The 16,884-nt window shown below is 41.8% G+C and overlaps 1 long non-coding RNA gene across 2 annotated transcripts in view; it reads left to right on the top strand.

Annotated features, from left to right (window-relative positions):
- The first annotated feature begins 1,133 nt into the window (after positions 1-1,133).
- Positions 1,134-16,884, top strand: part of LOC108407302 (uncharacterized) — a 93,558-nt gene continuing 77,807 nt past the window's right edge. The window contains exons 1-2 of one of the 2 annotated variants that reach the window (XR_005054189.2): positions 1,134-1,339; positions 4,398-4,518. This is a non-coding gene — a long non-coding RNA (uncharacterized lncRNA). The remainder of the gene's footprint in view (positions 1,340-4,397; positions 4,519-16,884) is intronic. The other variant, XR_005054190.2, reaches the window with a different exon arrangement.

Below are 16,884 nucleotides of genomic sequence, written 5' to 3'. Positions count from 1 at the left end.
ATCAGTTATCTGTAAGGCAGGTAGAGGAAAGGAACCATGCTAGACAGCAAATAGGAAAAAAAACATAGTAAGGAGGGTTAACGGATCTCTGTGACAACTGCAAGCATAATAACATTTACATCATACAGGTTCTACAAAAAGAAAGTCAGAGAAAGGGGCAGAAAAGTCATTTGAAGAAATAATAGCTAAAAATCTCTCTAGTCTGGGAAGGACACAGATATCTGGGTCCAGGAAGCACAGAGAGCCGCAAAGAAGATTAAGTCAAGGAGGTGCACACCAAGCCACATGACTAAAATGCCAAAGGTTAAAAATAAAGAGAATATTAAAAGCAGCAAGAGAAAGGCAGACAGTTACATACAAGGGAAATCTCATAAGGCTATTGGCTGATTTCTCAGCAGAAACTTTGCAGGCCAGAGGGAGTGGCATGATATATTCAAAGTTCTTAATGGAAAAGGTTATGACCAAGAATATTCTACTCTGCAAGGTTATCATTCAGAATTGAAGGAGGTAAGGAGTTTCTTAGACAAAAAAATTAAAGGAGTTCATCTCTAGTAAAGCAGCTTTATAATAAATGTGAAAGGGGCTTCTGTAAACAGGCCATAACTAGGAGTAAGAAAATTATGAAAGGTTCTCGGAGAGAGGGCACAGGCCAGCTTGCTCCGGTGTCTCTGGAGGAACACAGTAAGCCCGATCTGGGAGTGCGGAGCAAAAAGCTGGAGACTGGAACCAGTGTCTCGGCCTAGGTGAAGGGCGGTCATCGGGATGGTTTGCTTTGGCCACAAGAGAGCGAACTGGAAGGAGTACCGCCCCCCCACCCCGCCTCCCTGTGCTCCTCCTCCCCTCACCGCCTGCCCCCGTGCCTCCCCCCTCCCTTCTCCCCCCGCCCCTCCCTTCCCCCGGCCTCCCCCGCGCTCCCTTCTCCGCCGCCCCGCCCCCTCCACTCCTCGCCCCACCCCTCCCTTCCCCCTCCCCGCCTCCTCCACACCTCGCCACGCCCCTCCCTTCGCCCCCGCCCCGCATATCCCCGCCCCTCCCTTCTTCCCCGCCCCTCCCTTCTCCCCCGCCGTGCCCCCCGCCCCGCCTCCCCCCTCTCGCCCCGCGCCCGCCTCCACCGGCCCCTCCCTTCGCCCCCAGCCCCGCATACCCCTGCCCCTCCCTTCTGCCCCCGCCGCTCCCTTCTCCCCCACCCCGCCTCCCACCGCCCCTTCCTTCTCCCCCTTGTATCCCCGAGCCTCGGTGCCGAAGCTGGAACCGCCAACAAAGCTGCTCGCTGGAAATGTGGTTTGCGGAGTCGCAGCCATGGCGTCGCAAGGCATCGACATTAAATAGAACGTAGAAGGTGAGTGTGAGACGATATCTCAACATCTGGAACTTAATTGTTGGCACAGAGGATCATAGTGAAAAGGCAGGGTTCTCTCGTCTCCTGCGCTCCCCCCGCCATTAATATATGGGGAACTGTCGATGACGCTTACGGCAGAAGAAACGAGTATTTCTGTGGGAGGTGGAAGTATTTCAAATCCCCGTTTCTGATCCTCAGAGGATCTCTTATACGCCTTTTGGCTTAGCGGATCCTGGCTTCTGTTACCATCGCTGTATTGCGACTGCTCTAAGATCATTCCATAACCCTTCGCTAAACCCAGCGGCTTCTTTTTGACTCTCATCCTAATTTCCTTTGGCAAGTAATATTGTCAGCAATTTCCTCCCTAAAACTCTTTCCAAAGCACATATCCCGTTTTGTTTTTTTCTTCCTAGTGCCATCTTTTCTCAGCTTTCCTTCCGCCTCCCCTCTGCCTACCTGCCAGGGCTTGGTGTTTCTTGGTGTTCTGGCCTAGATTTCTTTCTGTTTTCACGTTTCTTGGGTATCTCAGCCAGTCCTACACTTGAAGCTACAACCTATATATCAACGACTGTCTGTATTGGAAACCCAGACTTCTTCCTTGAAATGTGAAATAGCTCTACTTAAATGACCCATTGTCGTCTCAAACCTAGAATGTCCAAAACAAAACTCATCTTCTCTCCATACGAAACCTCTTCTGCCTCCTGCATTCTCCTTCTTTCATTAATAATATCAACACCTTATTAAATCACCCAAGCTAGAAAACTTGGAGTCATTTTTGATGAATTTCTCTCTCCCTCAGCTCCTGAATGCAATCAGTCATCAAGTCTATTGATTATCCTGTCACTTAAATGCCACTTGATTCTGTGTCAGCCTTTTCATTCCTGCAGGCCCTGCTTAGTTGAGGCTCTCACCATCTCTTGCCCCGACTTAAAATAACCCCCTAACTGGAATTCCTGTCTCCAGTTTCTCTCTTCTCCCAGACATCGTCCATATTATTATCAAAAGTAGTTTTCTGAGAAACAGCTCTGGTCGTGCTGCCCCCCTACTTCTAAAAAAGTCACAGCTGCAATGTTTTGCACTTCCTAGAGAGGAAATTATAAAGTCCCTACCAGCGTTTCGTCATGGCACTGCTTTGGCTTGTATTAGCATTCATCCCTTTGAATTGCACTTACTGTTTTACCTGTCTGCTACCATGCTGGACCTATGAGTTCTCTAAAGGGCAAGAACCTTGTTTCAAACTGTATTTAAACTTAAATACAACTTAGTATTCACAGAATCTGACATAGTGCCTGGAACCTTCTGGAAAGTTAAAAATACATTTATTAAAGGAATGAATAAATGAACTCATTCTTATGTACAACGGGACAATCTCTGCGAACAAGTTGAAACCTCACCCAACTTTTCTCTTCCACTCAAGAGAGTATATTGGAATGCAAGTGAGTGGGAATAACTACTAATTGGCTCATTAAATAAATCATAGATTTTCCTTTCTAGAAATATTATTAAAAAGATACTACTTGCAGCATATCTCAAAATTGATATGTGCCACAGTGATGTGTCCTGGAACATAGTCTCATGGTTGAGAATGGCCCTAAGAAACCGAGGAAGTGCTCTTCCTCTCGGTTTTTCTGAAAAATGTAGATCCAGTGCTTTTTAGGTTTGGGAATTAAACCTTCATGTATACCTTTTGGAGGTTTTTTGTTCCCCCATGCTTTGGTGCTTTGTGCGTACACAAACCCTGAAGCCTCTGATGATGGATGCATTTTAAAAAATCAAATACATATATCACTGCCCTTTCTCGTAAATGCAACCCTCCAGGTCAGCACTAAAGTCCACTGCAAGATGTTTGCAGTATTTTATTTCTTGTAATGCTTGTTCTACGTGCAAACAGCTTTTTTGCACTTCCAGTGTTGTCATTGCAGGTCCCTCAGAACATTATGCAATTTTCCAAAGACATAATGAAAATAGCAAATTGTTTTTAAAGAGAACTTAGCGAAAGGGTTTATAAAGTTTTATATGTACCTAGACTCCAGTGGCCCTCCTAACTCTAAATCCTGTGATTTTATGATTAAATTCTTGCTTTAGGCTAAAGGGAAAGGATCATTTCTTGTTCTGAAAGGAGAAAGTAAGTGAAGTAGAAGTGACATAGGCAGTGCAAAGTCTTTGATTGTGTTCAGTTGCCCGTCTAGAAAGTGAGAATATGACAGCACAACTTCCAATAATTGCCCCTCTTGCACTATTCACAAATAATGTGAACTTTAGTATTTTGTATTCTTACTAAAGTACATTCATGCAGCGGATTTTGAGCCTTGAATACATATTGTTTGCAGGAAGTACCTTCTTTCTTGAAGAGAATTCTATTTTTCGTGTGCCCATCTATGTGTGTAAGAGAGGATTTGGCACATGCAAACTGTCTACGGATTTTTCTGAAGATTTTCCGAAGGCTGTTTTTTAAGGGAAAAAGTAAGAAGCTCAAGGATCTCCACTGAAGTAAACAACATGTAAAGATAATGCACAGAGTCCTTTTCTGAAGGGGGGGCGGGCAGCACACATTAAAGCAATTGTTTTTCCTCCCTGTTTGAAAACTAGAAGATGCCACTGAGTTCAATGGAGTTATTGTATAATAAACCACTCACTGTGCTCCAAAACTGGGAGCTCTTAGGTTAGGTGCAACTCTCCTCCAACAGGAACCGTGCGTGAGCAGGTGAGATTAGGAAGAGTTTTGCTGTGACCGGCCTGAAAAACACTGGGTACCAGACAAATGGTGGTCAGTTAAGTACCATCTAAGGGACCTTGTACCGGAGCTCCCACTGCATTCAGCCCACGAGGAAAGGTCAGGAAAGGTGGGAAAACTACACATCGCACCTGCCACTTGATTATTAGAACTCTACTAAAGGAAGCTTAGAATTTCCCCTGTAGCAGTCTAATAAGGGTATGGCATTTGTGTTACATGATTTTATTTGGTAGTGTGAAGTAACTTAATGGACTCATTATACTGAGAAGATTAAGGCAAATAACTTTGGTTTCGCTATCCTAAAGAATGTACTATTTTTCCTAGCATATTGTGGATACAGTGCAGGCTCTATATTATTGGCACCGGGCACTTACTGCAGCAAGGACAGCTACCCATGGTGGAGGCAGTACCTTGGCATCAGTGAGGCGTGCACGTGTGTATCCAGGTTGGTATTCACCTTCGACAGCTTTCATGAAGGAGCCAGAGAGCTCTTTTCAGTTCTACACATTTTGTAAATGCTCTGCCTTTGAAGAAGCTGATATCCTTAGCCCCTTCATGGCCTTGTATATTGGTGCTTGTGGCGACAATCTCATTTCGAGGACCGAGGGAACAAATTCTCACCAACCGGTGCATCTTTTGACCGTCCTAGACCTACATATGAAATTACTAGATTTCTCGGTACAGAAGAACTGATAAAATTGGAATGGCTTTCTCCCCTAGTTGTGTCCTGTAAAGGGTATGTTGCTTATTTAACACATTAACATTAGATACTGCCCGTGGGAAGAAAAGCAGAGGGAAAGTCGGAATCACGGACCTTCCTCCTCTATAGTGCCTTACTGCAGGGTCAGTATGAAGAGGCTGTGAGATGCAAGAGCCGTCTTTGAATGTCACGGCTCATGGGTTATAGTCTGCCAGTGCATCAGACTCCCTTGCCTTAGAAGTATTTCTTTGGTGCTTCCTGGTTCACAGGACAGAAAGAAGTAGGGATAGTTCATTTTATATATATATATATATATATATATATATATATATATATATATGTATATTTCTTTTTTTTCAATTTTCTTATTTTTCCATTTTTCTCCTACCTCTCTCTTCTTCTGCCCCTCTCAGTGTTCGGCTTTCCTCGTGCCCCCTCCACCTGTGTTCCCACGGAAATGGTTGGCTCCTAAATTTAAATGACTAGTGCTGGGTGGATAAGCAGGTAGATTCTGGGTCATGTGACCTCCACTCCAAGCAACAATAGTTTCAGTGCTTATCCATAGAGTCTTACAACATATCTGAGCTTCTCTGGCCTTCCCAAATCTGTCAGACTAGAAATGCCTGAAGACTGAGCTATCCTGTAAGATGTATGATTCTCCTCGTTTGTAGTCACAGGAACTGCATCTATCTTCTCGTAGATAAGTATTTTCGATTCCTCTGTAGTCTGAAACAAGATGGTACATTTTTTTTTTTTGGTATCATTAATCTACAGTTACATGAGGAACATTATGTTTACTAGACTCCCCCCTTCACCAAGTCCCCCCCACAAACCCCACTAGAGTCACTGTCCATCAGCGTAGTAAAATGCCAGAGTCACTACTTGTCTTCTCTGTGCTACACTGTGTTCACTGTGACCCCCCCGCACACCATGTGTGCCAATCATAATGCTCCTCAGTCCCCTTCTCCTTCCCTCCCCAGCCCCTTTAAAAATTGCTAGTCCCTTCTTGGAGTCTGTGAGTCTGTTGCTGTTTTGTTCTTTCAGTTTTGCTTCGTTGTTATACTCCACAAATGAGGAAACTCATTTGGTAATTGCCGTTCTCCGCCTGGCTTATCTCACTGAGCATAATATCCTCCAACTCCACCCATGTTGTTGCAAATGTACGATTTGTTTCTTTCTTATGGCTGAATAGTATTCCATTGTGTATGTGTACCACATCATCTTTATCCATTCATCCACTGATGGACACTTAGGTTGCTTCCATTTCTTGGCTATTGTAAATAGTGCTGCGATAAACATAGGGATGCATCTGTCTTTTTCAGACCGGGCTGCTGTATTCTTAGGGTAAATTCCTAGAAGCAGAATTCCTGGGTCAAATGGTATTTCTATTTTCAAGATGGTACATTTTTAAAAGAGACAGTGCAGTATAGAGAAAAGGGCATTGGCCTGGAAACCAGTGCTCACTCAGCTACTAACTATTCATGTGAGTTTGGTAACCTTGGATCAGTCACTTACTCTTTGTTGGACTCAGTTCCCTGATGTGAAAAGAAATATCTGCATCAGTCTGGGTAAATTTTAGATTGACATTCAATAAATGCTTTACAGTGTCAGCAATTGATCTTTCCTCTACACAGATTGAATCTGAACTAAAATTAGGTGCCTATCATACAGGATAAATAGAGTACGTATTGGACACAGCCACTGGGCATTCCAGCAGGAAATAGGGTGTGTGTGTGTGTGTGTGTGTGTGTGTGTGTGTGTGTGTGTATGCAAAAGTGCAGGTACAAGTGTGTTATAATGCCTTTAAAAATAATGTTGTTTTCATATTATATGAATAATACATGTTCTGTTTGGTTATTCACTAAATAGCCTGCTTATAAAAAAAACCTCATAAATAAACTGCTTCACAAACTGCCAAAATTTAGTGTTTTCAACAATGGTACTTTATTTTTTATCATCTTTTTGTGAATGACTTGACCTCACATGAATGGTCCTTCTGTTCTATATACTGGGGCTGTAGTCATCTCAGAGCTTGACTGTGTTGGGGAATCTACGATGGCTTCACTCATATGCCTTGGAGGGCCCAGCTGGAAGGCTGTGCTCAGCTACGACACTGGGCTCAGCTAGGATTCTCCTTGTAATCTGGGGTTTCTCTTCTGCCATATTCTCTCTCCACTTAGCGTCTCCATGAGGATAGCCAGACTTATTAAATGGTGGCTCAGGGCTCCCCAAATCACAAAAGTGGACACTTCTAGGCCTTCTTAAGTCTTAGGTTTTGTAACTCACGCATTGTCACTACTGCGTCATTCTTCAGTTCAAGAGAGTAACGGAGGAAGCCAAGATAGAAGCACAGGTATAGTTCATTGGGATCGACTTTGGAGATAAACTGCTTTATGCTAATTTTTTTTTTAATTGGAAAATACAGGAAATTACAAATAGGAAAGTAAGGTAAAAATTATCCAGAAATATCTTAAGCTTTACTATAAGAAAATAGTTACCAAATAACATGCTTCCTATAATGCCATTTTGGGTTAGAAAGGTGTGTGTGTATGTGCATATCAGGTAAAACAAACCTGCAAGGGAAAACAGCAAAGTATTTAAAATAGTTATTTTTGTTTTGTGGAATTACGGATGATCATTGTCTTATTTTTATTTGTCTCTATTTTCTAACATTTTAATAATGCACATGCATTACTTGTATAAAACATTGAATCAATTTAAGTCTCACCCCTCTTAGTGATAACAACTATTAATATTTGGTGAATTTCTTCCTACTCATTAAATATTCCTTGATACTGTGATTTTACTTGTTATATCATGTGTTAGATAGATGTATTATGATGTATCTAATCATTTCCCTACTGTTGCCCATTCAGGTTGTTTATGTATGTATGTGTATACTGTTATTTTAAACAATACGTGAACATTTTGGTACATATTTGACTGTGTCATTTATCGTTTTCTTAAGATAAAGTAATAGAAGTGAAGTTTCCAGGTGAAGAGGTATGAGTTTTCAAATCTTTCAGTAAATGTTGCCAAACTACTTTCTAGAAAGTTATAAAAATGTGTCCTACTTTTTTAGTCAGTGGTAGAAGGCCTAACGTGACTCAGGACCAATAGTTGTAGATTGAAAAAATTAGATGATAATAAAATATATATGTAAACATACATGTATATATGTTTTTTTATTTTTTAAAATTTTTTTAGGAGAACAAGGTACAGGCTTTTATTTCGAAATAAAGTGAGAGGAAAGACCTCCTGGCTCACGCCAGGAAGGGACAAGTGAGCCCCCATGTGTATATGTTTATATGCATATATGTGTGTGTGTGTGTGTGTGTACACACACATACATATATGTATATAGTAGCATTTCATTTTAAGCTAAAACTTATAAATACATGTGTGTTCATTTGCCAGCATTTTGCTGTATGGTGAAGGATTTTTCTTTGAATGTGGTGTCATTTACTCAATATTGCTTTTGTTTAGTGGTAAGATGATAAATGTTTAACAACGAACTTTGTGGAAAAAAATAGCCCTGATTATGGCGTTTGACGATTCCATGGCGTAAATACTCCCACTGCGGCCACTTTTAAGTTATGACTTGACACTGAATGTGGAATTGGGAAGACATGGAACAGCACCATTACACTGTATTTCCACTAGCGAGAGAATGAATATAAATAACCTTAAGAGTATCAATAATTGTAAAATGTAAAATATTTACAAACTGATGAGTCTTCAGGATTTAATAAGTTTGTTTTAAAATACAACTTAATTCTAAGTTTGTATCATTTAATTATTAACCCCGCAGTTGTTCAACAACAGCTCAACAAATTCCCAGAAACTTGATAATTGGCTCCCGTGAGCTAGTACAAGCTGGCTCCAGCACACTGCTCATTTTGTCTTTTTCTGAAACCACAGCATAATGCATCCTCTTTGAGTTCCAGTGTGGGTGTCTTTGAAGTAGAAGGCCGATTTAAAAACACTTGCTATGAAATTTGAGCATAGAGTCCTTCTCTCCAGCTGCTGTTCCCAACCAATACTTTATGGTTGTTTCATCCACAACCAAGTTGACATCTTTTTTTTGGAATTGTGTTTATTGAGTTACAACTTAATTTAATGGAAGTGAATCATTCCTTTTTTTCTTTGTGCTTATACTTTGCCATCACCATTTTATGTAATATATAAAGGAAAGCTGTCATCAGCAAGCTTATGAATAATCACAGCTGGTTCTTAGTAAACCTCTAACTCAATTGGGGGGAGCAGAACTGCCGTGGCATCCACGACCATGAAAGTCTCTTGGCTCTGTGCATTCACATGCCACGGACATGGGCATAAGGTGGGCAAGTACTGTATTTTGTATTCTGTTTCTTTCATCTGAAGGACAGTTTTTAGTAAAATACCTGATACTGAGCTGGATAATGCAGATCTCTACCATATTCTTTCCAGTGGGGATTTATTTTACTGATTCATCCATGCTGTTTCTTCCATGACCAAAAATCGGGGTTTGTGAGACGGCTAGGCAGAGTCATAGGGACGGTATTTCATAGCCAAGTAGTCCAGGAAACAGTCACATGTCTGACCCTGTGCTCTACGGGTCACTAACACTGAATTCTAGCAAAGTGAGCTAATGAGGCTGTTGACATTATGTTTTTCTTGACATTTGTTTGTTCTCCTGCTTTCCATTCCACTCAAGTAGTTATTAAGTCAAACAATGTGAGAGTCAGGGTGCTCCTTACAGGGCGGTGCCAGTGACCTACTTTGATGGAATTTCTCTCAACCTCTGTTCCAGGTCCATGCTTCTGTTATATCCATGTGTATACCTTGGGAGCTTAAAGTTGTAATGCTAGCAAAGAATTTCTTACAGAAGATTGGTAATTTGTGTTAACATATCTGAGGTGCCCCCTCAAATGCGTGGACGGAAAACTGAGGTTTAATAGTTAAGCCACTGGAGAAGACTCCAGTGCTATTTATCGGGACCCTTGCAATCGTATTAGGAAGGTAAACAAGATTGCACTAAGTGAAAATGTCAAGAGATATTTGTGAAACTTTTGAGATTTCCCCTAAGCCTCAAGGTAGCCAAATGACCAAAGGCAGTTTGAAAGTTTAGTGACTGGTTCCTTTGTTGTAAGTAATTGTTGCCAGAAATGCCATTTCCTTCCGGCTTTCTGGCTGGAGGCTTCTCCATAACCTTCTGTAGAAGAGGTTTTAAGAATTCTTGGGACTTGAAACATACTTTTTGTCTCTGTGTTATCCACTTCAGTGACCATTACTGTTTTTCTTTTCCTGCTAATTCTGTCAGGTCGGAGAACTAGTCAAAAAGAGCTTTTCATACGTCGAAGACATTTTAAGAAGTGTTGACTTTAATGATAAGTTTCAACTGTTTCATCTGTTGAAGCTATTAAAATTCATTTTTCTGTAGGATCCGTATTTCAGAATTCGCTCAGTAAGTTTCAACATTTTATCCTTCGACTTTTTTATACACAATTGCAAATTCCAGTCTTATCTTTATTCATGTCATTCTCCCAGCCAGGTAATTTTTTTCCTTATCAGTCATTCTTTTGATTTTGACAGGATCCTTTCAGTGTGAACCTGAAGTAAAAGTAAAGTTTTAGCACAGCTTACAGAGTTAATCTAACTATGCTGTTTAAAGTCAAGATGGGACATAAAAAATGATCAGGGCCCATGAGGTATCTGTGGTGGTAAATGCTTCCTGGTTATAGCCAGGAAGGCTCACAAAGATAGGTGCTCCTTAGGACTGAAAACCTGGGAAAGAGACACCAGTTTGAGATGGCCCAGTTGTGAGTCTCTTGAGACAAATTACATTATATTATTCAATCCTCGTGGCTTTGAGGGTGTCAGAGTCACACACCTACCAAGTCACATAGCTATTAAGAAGCAGTGCCAGGACTCAAACTTAATTCTTTTTTTATTTTTATTTTTATTGATTTTTTATTTTGGTATCATTAATCTACAATTACAGAGAGAACGGTATGTTTACTAGGTTCCCCCCTTCACCAAGTGCCCCCGACATACCCCTTCACAGTCACTGTCCATCTGCATAGTAAGATGCTGTAAAATCACTACTTGTCTTCTCTGTGTTGCGCAGCCCTCCCCGTGTCCCCCACGCACTATACATGCTAATCGTAATGCCCTCTTTCTTTTTCCCCACCCTTATCCCTCCCTTCCCACCCATCGTCCCCAGTCCCTTTCCCTTTGGTAACTCTTAGTCCATTCTTGGGTTCTGTGATTCTGTGCTGTTTTGTTCCTTCAGTTTTCCTTTGTTCTTATACTCCACATATGAGTGAAATCATTTGGTACTTGTCCTTCTCCGCTTGGCTTATTTCACTGAGCATAATACCCTCTAGCTCCATCCATGTTGTTGCGAATGGTAGGATCTGTTTTTTTCTTACGGCTGCGTAATATTCCATTGTGTATATGTACCACCTCTTCTTTATCCATTCATCTACTGATGGACATTTAGGTTGCTTCCATATCTTGGCTATTGTAAACAGTGCAGCGATAAACATAGGGGTGCATCTGTCTTTTTCAAACTGGAGTGCTGCATTCTTAGGGTCAATTCCTAGAAGTGGAATTCCTGGGTCAAATGCTATTTCTATTTTGAGCATTCTGAGGAACCTCCATACTGCTTTCCACAATGGTTGAACTAGTTTACATTCCCACCAGCAGTGTAGGAGGGTTCCCCTTTCTCCACAACCTCGCCAACATTTGTTGTTGTTTGTCTTTTCTATGATGGCTATCCTCACTGGTGTGAGGTGGTATCTCATTGTGGTTTTCATTTGCATTTCTCTGATGAGTAGCGATGTGGAGCATCTTTTCATGTGCCTGTTGGCCATCTGGATTTCTTCTTTAGAGAACTGTCTATTCAGCTCCTCTGCCCATTTTTTAATTGGATTATTTGCTTTTTGTTTGTTGAGGCGTGTGAGCTCTTTATATATTTTGGATGTCAATCCTTTATCGGATCTGTCATTTATGAATATGTTCTCCCATACTGTAGGATACCTTTTTGTTCTATTGATGGTGTCCTTTGCTGTACAGAAGCTTTTTAACTTGATATAGTCCCACTTGTTCATTTTTGCCTTTGTTTCCCTTGCCCAGGGAGATATGTTCATGAAGAAGTCACTCATGTTTATGTCCATGAGATTTTTGCCTATGTTTTTTTCTAAGAGTTTTAAAGGTTTCATGACTTACATTCAGGTCTTTGATCCATTTCGAGTTTACTTTTGTGTATGGGGTTAGACAGTGATCCAGTTTCATTCTCTTACATGTAGCTGTCCAGTTTTGCCAGCACCATCTGTTGAAGAGACTGTCCTTTCCCCATTGTATGTCCATGGCTCCTTTATCAAATATTAATTGGCCATATATGTTTGGGTTAATGTCTGGAGTCTCTATTCTGTTCCACTGGTCTGTGGCTCTGTTCTTGTGCCAGTACCAAATTGTCTTGATTACTGTGGCTTTGTAGTAGAGCTTGAAGTTGGGGAGCGAGATCCCCCCCACTTTATTCTTCCTTCTCCGGATTGCTTTGGCTATTCGGGGACTTTGATGGTTCCATATGTATTTTTGAACTATTTGTTCCAGTTCATTGAAGAATGCTGTTGGTAAGTTGATAGGGATTACATCGAATCTGTATATTGCTTTGGGCAGGATGGCCATTTTGACAATATTAATTCTTCCTAGCCAGGAGCATGGGATGAGTTTCCATTTGTTAGTGACCTCTTTAATTTCTCTTAAGAGTGTCTTGTAGTTTTCAGGGTATAGGTCTTTCACTTCCTTGGTTAGGTTTCCTAGGTATTTTATTCTTTTTGTTAGTATTGTGAATGGAATTGTTTTCTTGATTTCTCTTTCTATTAGTTCATTGTTGGTGTATAGGAAAGCTACAGATTCCTGTGTGTTAATTTTGTATCCTGCAACTTTGCTGAATTCCGATATCAGTTTTAGTAGTTTTGTAGTGGAGTCTTTAGGGTTTTTTATGTACAATATCATGTCATCTGCAAATAGTGACAGTTTGACTTCTTCTTTACCAATCTGGATTCCTTGTATTTCTTTGTTTTGTCTCATTGCCGTGGCTAGGACCTCCACTACCATGTTGAATAACAGTGGGGAGAGTGGGCATCCCTGTCTTGTTCCCGATTTCAGAGGAAAAGCTTTCAGCCTCTCGCTGTTCAGTATGATGTTAGCTGTGGGTTTATCATATATGGCCTTTATTATGTTGAGGTACTTGCCCTCTATGCCCATTTTGTTGAGAGTTTTTACCATGAATGGATGTTGAATTTTGTTGAATGCTCTTTCCGCATCTATGGAGATGATCATGTGGTTTTTGTCCTTCTTTTTGTTGATGTGGTGGATGATGTTGATGGATTTTCGAATGTTGTACCTTCCTTGCATCCCTGGGATGAATCCCACTTGGTCATGGTGTACGATCCTCTTGCTGTATTTTTGAATTTGGTTTGCTAATATTTTGCTGAGTATTTTTGCATCTACATTCATCTGGGATATTGGGCTGTAGTTTTCTTTTTTGGTGGGGTCTTTGCCTGGTTTTGGTATTAGGGTGATGTTGGCTTCCTAGAATGAGTTTGGGAGTATTCCCTCCTCTTCTATTTTTTGGAAAACTTTAAGGAGAATGGGTGTTATGTCTTCTCTGTATGCCTGATAAAATTCCAAGGTAAATCCATGTGACCCGGGGTTTTGTTCTCGGGTAGTTTTTTGATTACCACTTCAATTTCTCTGCTGGTAATAGGTTTGTTTAAATTTTGTGTTTCTTCCTTGGTCAATCTTAGAAGGTTGTATTTTTCTAGGAAGTTGTCCATTTCTTCTAGGTTTTCCAGCTTGTTGGCATATAGGTTATCATAGTATTCTCTAAATTTCTTTGTATTTCTGTGGGGTCTGTTGTGATTTTTCCTTCCTCGTTTCTAATTCTGTTGATGTGTGTTGACTCTCTTTTTCTCTTAATAAGTCTGGCTAGAGGCTTATCTGTTTTGTTTATTTTCTCAAAGAACCAGCTCTTGGTTTCATTGATTTTTTTTCTATTGTTTTATTCTTCTCAATTTTATTTATTTCTTCTCTGATTTTTATTATGTCCCTCCGTCTGCTGACCTTAGGCCTCATTTGTTCTTCTTTTTCTAATTTCGATAATTGCAATGTTAGACTAGTCATTTGGGATTGTTCTTCCTTCTTTAAATATGCCTGGATTGCTATATACTTTCCTCTTAGACTGCTTTTGCTGCCTCCCACGGAAGTTGGGGCTTTGTGTTATTGTTGTCATTTGTTTCCATATATTGCTGGATCTATTTTAATTTGGTCATTGATCCATTGGTTATTTAGGAGCATGTTGTTAAGCCTCCATGTGTTTGTGAGCCTTTTTGCTCTCTTTGTAGAATTTATTTCTAGTTTTATACCTTTGTGGTCTGAAAAGTTGGTTGGTAGGATTTCTATCTTTTGGAATTTACTGAGGTTCTGTTTGTGGCCTAGTGTGTAGTCTATTCTGGAGAATGTTCCATGTGGGCACTTGAGAAGAATGTGTATCCTGTTGCTTTTGGATGTAGAGTTCTATAGATGTCTATTAGGTCCATCTGTTCTAGCATGTTGTTCAGTACCTCTGTGTCTTTACTTATTTTCTGTCTGGTGGATCTGTCCTTTGGGGTGAGTGGTGTGTTAAAGTCTCCCAAAATGAATGCATTGCATTCTATTTCCTCCTTTAATTCTGTTAATATTTGTTTCACATATATTGGTGCTCCTGTATTGGGTGCATATATGTTTATAATGGTTATATCCTCTTGTTGGACTGAGCCCTTTATCATTATGTAATGTCTTTCTTTATCTCTTGTTACTTTCTTTATGTTGAGGTCTATTTTGTCTGATACTAGTATTGCAACACCTGGTTTTTTCTCTCTGTTGTTTGCATGAAATATCTTTCTCCAACACTTGACTTTTAATCTGCGCATGTCTTTGGGTTTGAGGTGAGTCCTTTGTAAGCAGCATATAGGTGGGTCTTGCTTTCTTATCCATTCTATTCCTCTGTGTCTTTTGATTGGTGCATTCAGTCCATTTACATTTGGGGTGATTATTGAAAGATACGTACTTATTGCCATTGCAGGCTTTTGATTTGTGGTTACCAAAGGTTCAAGGTTAGCTTGTTTACTACCTTACTGTCTGACCTCACTCACTTATTGAGCTGTTATAAACACAGTCTGATGATTATTTCTTTCCCTTCTTTTTCCTCCTCCTCCATTCTTCATACGTTGGGTGTTTTGTTCTGTGCTCTTTTTAGGAGTACTCCCATCTAGAGCAGTCCCTCTAAGGTACCCTGTAGAGGTGGTTGGTAGGAGGCAAATTCCCTCAACTTTTGCTTGTCTGGGAATTGTTTAATCCCTCCTTCATATTTAAATGATAATCATGCTGGATACAGTATCTTTGGTTCAAGGCCCTTCTGTTTCATTGCATTAAATGTATCATGCCATTCTCTTCTGGCCTGTAAGGTTTCTGTTGAGATGTCTGATGATAGCCTGATGGGTTTTCCTTTGTAGGTGACCTTTTTACTCTCTCCGGCTGCCTTTAATACTCTGTCCCTGTCCTTGATCTTTGCCATTTTAATTATTATGTGTCTTGCTGTTGACCTCTTTGGATCCTGTCTCTCGGGAGTTCTGTGTGCCTCCGTAGTCTGAGCAACTATTTCCTCCCCCAGTTTGGGGAAGTTCTCAGCAATTATTTCTTCAAAGACACTTTCTATCCCTTTTTCTTTCTCTTCTTCCTCTGGTACCCCTATAATGCAGATACTGATCCTTTTGGATTGGTCACACAGTTCTCTTAATATTGTTTCATTCCTGGAGATCCTTTTATCTCTCTCTGCATCAGCTTCTCTGCGTTCCTGTTCTCTGGTTTCTATTCCATCAGTGGCCTCTTGCATCTCATCCATTCTGCTTATAAATCCTTCCAGAGTTTGTTTCACTTCTGTAATCTCCCTCCGGACACCTGTGGTCGCCCTCCGGATGTGTGTGATCTCCCTCCGGACTTCATCCCTTAGCTCTTGCATATTTCTCTGCAGGTCTGTCTGCATGTTTATGATATTTATTTTGAATTCTTTTTCAGGGAGACTGGTTAGGTCTGCCTCTGCAGATCCTCTCTCAGGTGTAACTATCTTGGTCTGGGCCAGATTTTTTTGCCTTTTCATGGTGATAGCAGTGGCTGTAGGCAGGTTGCGGGTGTGTCAGCTGGGAGAAGAAAGTCCTTTCCTGCTTGCTGGATGCCTTGCCCTTCTCCACTGCCTGTGACGGCTACCTGCACTCCTGGAGTGTCCACCGGGTTAATCTCCTAAGCTGCTGTGGGTGGGGTGTCCGTCAGTGCAGCGCGGTGCCCTGCGGGGAGTGGCAGGCACGCCAGGTGCGCTGCTCCGTGCTAGCGGCAAACCTGCCGGGCAACTGTGTAGCAGCAGCGGCCTTTGGGTCTGGCCCAGGCAGCCGTGCATTGGGCTGGGATTCCGGTTGGCTCCTGGGTGCGCGCCTGCTCCCTCTGTCTCCGCTGCTGGTGCGCGCGGGGCTTTTCCACCCAGGCTTCTACCGGGCTCTGGCTTCACTGCCGCCAGTGCGCGCAAGGTGCGCCTGGGCTGTTCGGTCGCACCGCTGCGGGCTAGCCCTGCAGTGCACGGATCTGCTCTCGGTTCCTTCTAGCGCTTCCATCCCCGGCGCACGCTCCCACTCTCCTGCTACTGGGCCCGTGTGTCGGGGTCCGTGCCGGTTGGAGGAACGACTGGCAGGCTGCCTAGTCCTGTGAGGGGCTTCAGAGCTGCAGTGCCTCCGTTTAGGGCGCCTAAGATTCCCCTGTATTCCCAGCTGCCGGGACACCTTCGTCCAGTTATGGGGTCCGTATCTCTTTTAAGACTTGCAGAAAGCACTCGCTTTTCTTTTTTCTCAGGTGCCCCGGTTGCGGGCACCTGCCCACAGGTTTTGCTTTTCCATTTCTCTAATATCCAGCACCCTGTGCACCTTGTGTCTGCGTTCTGGGAGCGGAATTCTAGAGCTGGTTGTTTAGCACTCCTGGGCTTTCACTCCCTCCCCATTCTGACTCCTTTCTTCCCGCCGGGTTTTGGGGTGGGGG

The sequence above is a fragment of the Manis javanica genome, chromosome X (assembly GCF_040802235.1).
Source record: "Manis javanica isolate MJ-LG chromosome X, MJ_LKY, whole genome shotgun sequence".
NCBI lineage: Eukaryota > Metazoa > Chordata > Mammalia > Pholidota > Manidae > Manis > Manis javanica.
This window is presented reverse-complemented; position numbering and strand designations above follow the sequence as displayed.